The sequence below is a fragment of the Trichechus manatus genome, unplaced genomic scaffold (genome assembly GCF_000243295.1).
Source record: "Trichechus manatus latirostris isolate Lorelei unplaced genomic scaffold, TriManLat1.0 scaffold00019, whole genome shotgun sequence".
Classification (NCBI taxonomy): domain Eukaryota; kingdom Metazoa; phylum Chordata; class Mammalia; order Sirenia; family Trichechidae; genus Trichechus; species Trichechus manatus.
Window position 1 is genome coordinate 5,800,227 of NW_004443955.1, and position 5,594 is coordinate 5,805,820.

At 41.0% G+C, this 5,594-nt stretch overlaps 1 non-coding gene across 1 annotated transcript; it reads right to left on the minus strand.

Annotated features, from left to right (window-relative positions):
• Positions 1-5,044: 5,044 nt before the first annotated feature.
• On the minus strand, positions 5,045-5,125 carry LOC111819867 (small nucleolar RNA SNORD115). Its single transcript, XR_002823439.1, has one exon. It is a non-coding gene; the product is annotated as a small nucleolar RNA SNORD115 (small nucleolar RNA).
• Between the last annotated feature and the right edge of the window lie 469 nt (positions 5,126-5,594).

The window sequence follows — 5,594 nt, forward strand, 5'->3', positions numbered from 1 at the left end:
TTAGGGGAGCTGGCAGATTATTTTTTCTCTGTTAATTTGTTCCCTCTCCAAGGCTGGGAGAATGGCTCAGGGCACACAACAAGTCCTACTTCTGGCCCAGGAGACAAGGCAATCACTGAAGCCAGCCCAGGACCAGGTGCAGAGCAGGGAGGAAGCAGGTAAATGGGAGAGAGGTTCTTCCCAAATGGGGTGTTTTTTGATCCATGTGGTGGGTTAGATGCTTGTATTTATCTTTTGCTGATTGAGTGCCACTTTTCACTGGTTCCGAGGCTTGAGTAGACTCTCTGCCACTTGGTCTCTCCTGATGTGGAAAACATGTCCTGAGCACCACTACTTGCCTCATAGTGCACACTAGTCCATCCAGCCTGCAGGATGCCAATTCTCACTGGGTCATGTCTGGCAACTCCTCACTGTTTCTGAACTGCCTCTCCCTCCCACTGCCACTCAGTCCAATTCCTTAACTTTGCCTTTTATGTTCAGGGATCCTAGATTGTCATATATAATCGATTCACTTTTTGGGGGGTCTTTGTTGTAAGAGGGACCACAGGAAGGGTCTGACTACTCTGCCATCTTGGATCCACCTCAACAGGTCTTTTTAAGTTACACAAAAAGAGGAAAAGAGCCAAGGAGTGAGCCTGAGAAATGGCAGTCCGTTATGCATTTTCAATAACTAGAGGAAGGTGAAAAGAATCAAAATAGGGCACAACCTTGAAGTAGATAATAAGACTGGGTGGGGGGTGGGGAATCTGGGCTGCTTTTTGCACTGCCAGCAGCTACACGCAACATGATTGCAGCTCAGAGGGGCACCTGGGCTCTGCCTCCTTAACACCCTGACCTTGTCCAAGAGGAGGAAGAAATGATCAATTTCCAGGAAACTGTTACATTCAAGGATGTGGCCATGGACTTCACTGAGCCAGAGTGGGGGCAACTAGGCCCTGCACAAAGGGCCCTATACAGAGAAGTGATGGAGGTGATCTATGATAACCTGGTCTCAGTGGAACAGTTAATGGAGTAGTCTTCAAGGATTTCTGAAGCTATGAATCCAGTTGACCTCAAGGAGACCTGGACTGCAGAGCAGAAGCCAGCAAAGAGAGGTCCTATCTCCATGCCCCTTCAACACTGACAGGTTTTGTCATCTGCTGATAAGTTTTTACTTTGCTGATTTGCTGAAAACTTTTGACCAAAATATCTCGACAAAAAGATGGACTACATTGGATTTACAAAAAAAACTGTGACTAAACTGAAGCAAGATTTCCAGAACTCTGTGTAGGAGCTGATGGATTCACAGGCTGCAGCTGGCTGATCCAGAAAGGAGCTACATAAGACTGAGCAAACAAAAGGATTACTATGGGTTTTCTTTGGGAATAATGCTGATGTTTTAAGGTCCTACTTTCTGGATAAAAGGAGCTATTTTCCTTTCTCCTAAATTATCTAACTAATGGGTTTAGGTATTTTAACTGTCAAATTAGAAGTTCCTGTTGGTAAACTTAGCAAAGTTGTAACTATCATAAACAGATAAGCGCCGAAGTTCAAGCTATGATTTTACACAATAGAATAGTATTAGATTTCCTACTAGTCTCCCAAGGAACAGTTTATGCCTTAATAGATAAGTGTTGCTGTGTTTATATTAATATGCAATCTGAGGTTTTGCAGAATATAGTTGCTACTGAGGTACAGGAAAAGCAGTTTCTGATGCTGCTTACATATAAACAGACACTTCATGAGATTTGTTTCCTGAGTTCAAAGACCTTAGGGTCATGGTTTCATTGATTATTTCAGACAATTGCCCTAATATTATTATTAGTGTTTCTGTTTTACCTCCTAGTTTGCTATATGGTACCTGGGATCTTAAAAACCATATGGTGCCCAATTACCATTTATTGAGCATTTTTGATCAAAGATTCCACAAGATTATGATCCAAGGGAAGAAATGATGAAACAGTTGTAATTCTCTTGTAATCCAGATTTCTGTCTTCTATGGAGGTTAAGGTAACCCATACAGGTCATCACCTTTAGGTATCCTTTTGAACCTCGAACTTCGGGAAAAAACACTGGTTCCTGAAGCCACTTTTAAGTCAAACAATGGTCCAGATAAACTAGTAAGACCCTTTTGCTCTGGATATTATCCTTTTTTTTTGAAGAATACAGTCTGTTTTGTGAAAGTGACTCCAAAGATTAGACTGAGAGCTATGTTTTGGGTAAATCAGTAATTAGTTTAATCAGTCTTCAAGACTATATTGTATGAAATGCCTGTCTAACGTTTAATCAAACTGTCACCCCCTTACTATGCAGAAATTTATGTATCTTAAAGAAGCCATGTTCTCAGAGGAGATTGACCTCATGGCGCAGACTCCCTTTTGTCTTAGGCTCCACTTTTGCTTCTGAGAAAGTGACTCATGACTGTTAACAGGTAAATCAAGGAGGGGCAGCTTGCACTTGGGAGGAACACTTTCTATGATTTAAATAGCTTAACTGAAGACTTCTAGCAGGAGAGGTCCATCCTGTATTATCTTGTTAATGATGTATTCTCTAATGAAAACTTAGTGGTCACATGTAAATTTTTCTATGCCATCTTTTTCCTCTAGACAAACTTTGTGTGCTCCTAATGGATATGCTTCTGTGTGGTGTATCCAACTACACTAGTTTAGATGATCCTTTCCAACTGACAGTGAATTTATGTGGGCAATCTATTGTTTAGATTCCTAGCAAGTGTGTGGGCAATGCAGTTTGGTACCCTTAGGATTAACTTTAGATATTCATAGTAATGATGCTAATAAATATTGGAAGGCTAATTGTCTGAGGCTGGGTTCTCTAGAGAAGCAAAACCAGTAAAGTGTATAAATATATAGAGAGATAGATTTATATCAAGGAAACAGCTCACGCGATTATAGAGGCTAGAACGTCCCAAGTCTGTGGATCAGGGTAGAGGCTTCTCCCAATTCACACAGCTGCAGAAGCTGGTGAGCCCAAGATCAGTAGGTTGGAGAGCAGGGCTCCCACTCACAGGCTGTGAAGGTCGACAAATCCCAAGATTGGGATGCAAGACCGCAAGGTCTCTCCTGACTCATATAGCTGCATGGGCTGGCAAACCCAAAATCATCAGGTTGGGGATCAGGACTCTTGCTTGAAGGCTGTAAAGATTGGTGAATCCCAAGATCGACAGGTAAGCTGTTAGCTCAAGTCCCAAGAACTGGAGATGAGAAAACAGGAGGCAGCCACAGGATCCAGATTGATCAAAAAGCCAGAAATTCTGCTTATATTAGGATGCAGTCCACACTCCCAAGGAAACTCCCCTTCAACTGATTGGCTACTCACAGCATATTCAACCATGGGAGTGATCACATATAAACACTGAGAATCATGGCCCAGCCAAGTTGACACACAATCTTAATTATCACGGTAATGTTAAATTGTTACACACTGTAAAACGAGAGTCAGAAGAAAGTCCATTGGTCCAACACACAGGGTAGGGATGGTAGCTTTAATCCCTACTTACAGTATAGTTGAATTGGAGAAATCTTTAAGAAATTTGTCAATCACTATGGGATAAATAGCAGACGAAGTTGCTAATGGGATGGAAACACAACAGCTATCTCTGACTTCATCAAAGCAAAAGTGACATGAGATAACATAATTGTTGTTAGCTGCCGTCAAGTTGGTTGTGACTCATAGCCACCCTATAGGACAGAGTAGAACTCCCCCATTGGGTTTCCAAGGAGCAGCTGGTGAATTTGAACTGCTGACCTTTCGGTTAGCAGCCAGGCTCTTAACCACTGTGCCACCAGGGCTCTGATAACAGAATAGCCTTAGATTTTTTATGAGTCCGAGAAAGTATAGTCTGTGCTGTAGCAAATACCACTTTGTTGTATTTGGATAAATAACACAGGAGAAGTATAACAGGATATACATAGAATTAGACAGCAAATTGTTTGGTTACCCACTGTAACACCCTTACAAACACCAGATTTATTTGGTTGGTTACCATCAGGAATAAGTACATGGGTTAGATCACTATTGCAAGGAATAGTAATATTCTTAGTCTACATCCTGATAGTATTAGGCATAAGTTTTATCTTCTATTGTCTTACACACTTAAAAGGCAAAAGGAGGCCTCAGGCTAAAATGTTGATGTACATTGAGTCTGCTCATTTTGGCAATATGATTGATGAGAACATTGAGCTTACCTAAGATCCGGTGGAAAATCAGCACCGTGAGTTTAAAGACCCTGCCATGGCCACCATTTAGGAGCTCAACTAGGTCCAGCTATTGATCATCGATGTGTTATGTCCAATCTCCGATCAAAAGAAGGGAATGATTTAGGAGATAATACTGGAGTCATTATTCCCTGTCCTAAATTGTGACCCAGTTGGCGCTGGACTCACAAGAACTCAAAAGGACATGTCAACGGGGCCCTAAATTATAAAGACAATAGCTAAGACAATCTTAGAAAACATCTTTCAGGGAACTTTTCACATAAACGAATCATAAAACACAACACAAAAGACCTGAAAATTTCCACTCATCTTTTTCTATTAGCATTTAGTGAATAGTAAGATTTGTTGGGCCAATGAAGACCCTTCTGACTGTCATTACTGAAACCTGTACCAGTGATAATTAAGAAAGACAATTCAAAATGTAGAATCACAGTGATTTAGCAGTTTCTAGCCAATCTGTGAAAAAGTGAAGCTTTCAATGGTTTTGCCCATTTGTAATGTTAATATATACTGATGATTCTGTAACCTTCCTTAGACTCAGGCAGACATGGCTGCGGCAACATGCTTGTCCATTTTCCCACTCTTGTCTATTCTGTAATATTCCTTGGACTTGGATAGACATGGCTCTAGTGGTATGTTTGTCAATTTTCCCATTCTTGCCTATTCTGTAATATTCCTTGGATTCAGACAGACATGGCTCTACCAGCATGCTTGTCCATTTTCCGCTTTTGCCTCTTTGCATATATGCTGAATAAAACTTTCTATTTTCTTTACTGAAAAAGAGAGAGAGAGAGAAAATAAATAAGACTGGGCAAAAGAAGTTGTCCACTGGGCCTCAGCGTAATCCTATTGAGCATGATTTTTATGTAATTATCTCCCTTCAGCATACTTTCAGAAGTTATTATTGACTGTAGTCAAGGCACTTGCCAGGTATACATCCCCTAAGTCCTCGAGATGCTTACCATAGATGTCTTCCTTCCAGCCCAGTGTCACACTGGATCAGAGTTTTCACATATCCTCTACAGGTTTCTTAGTGGGTTGGAACAACTTCAATGAAAATAGGCCAACAGTGGTTGCCCTCAGAAACCCTTTTTAAAGAACACAGCAGTAAGACAGAGATCAAGGGAGAGAAATTCATTTTCACATGGCTATGACTTTGGCAGCTATTACCAATGGTATAGATAAAATCATTACCCAAACAAATAACCCAGTATGTATGCTACTGACCATTGACAATCACAAAACTAGCAAGATAAGGACAAGGTCTAGAGGTCTCTGGACATAGAACAAACTCTCGGGAGGTTCCAAGGAAAGAAGAGGCTTTTCCATTGATTACCTCTGGCTGATATATTGAGAATAGCCAGATCTGTATCTAATGGC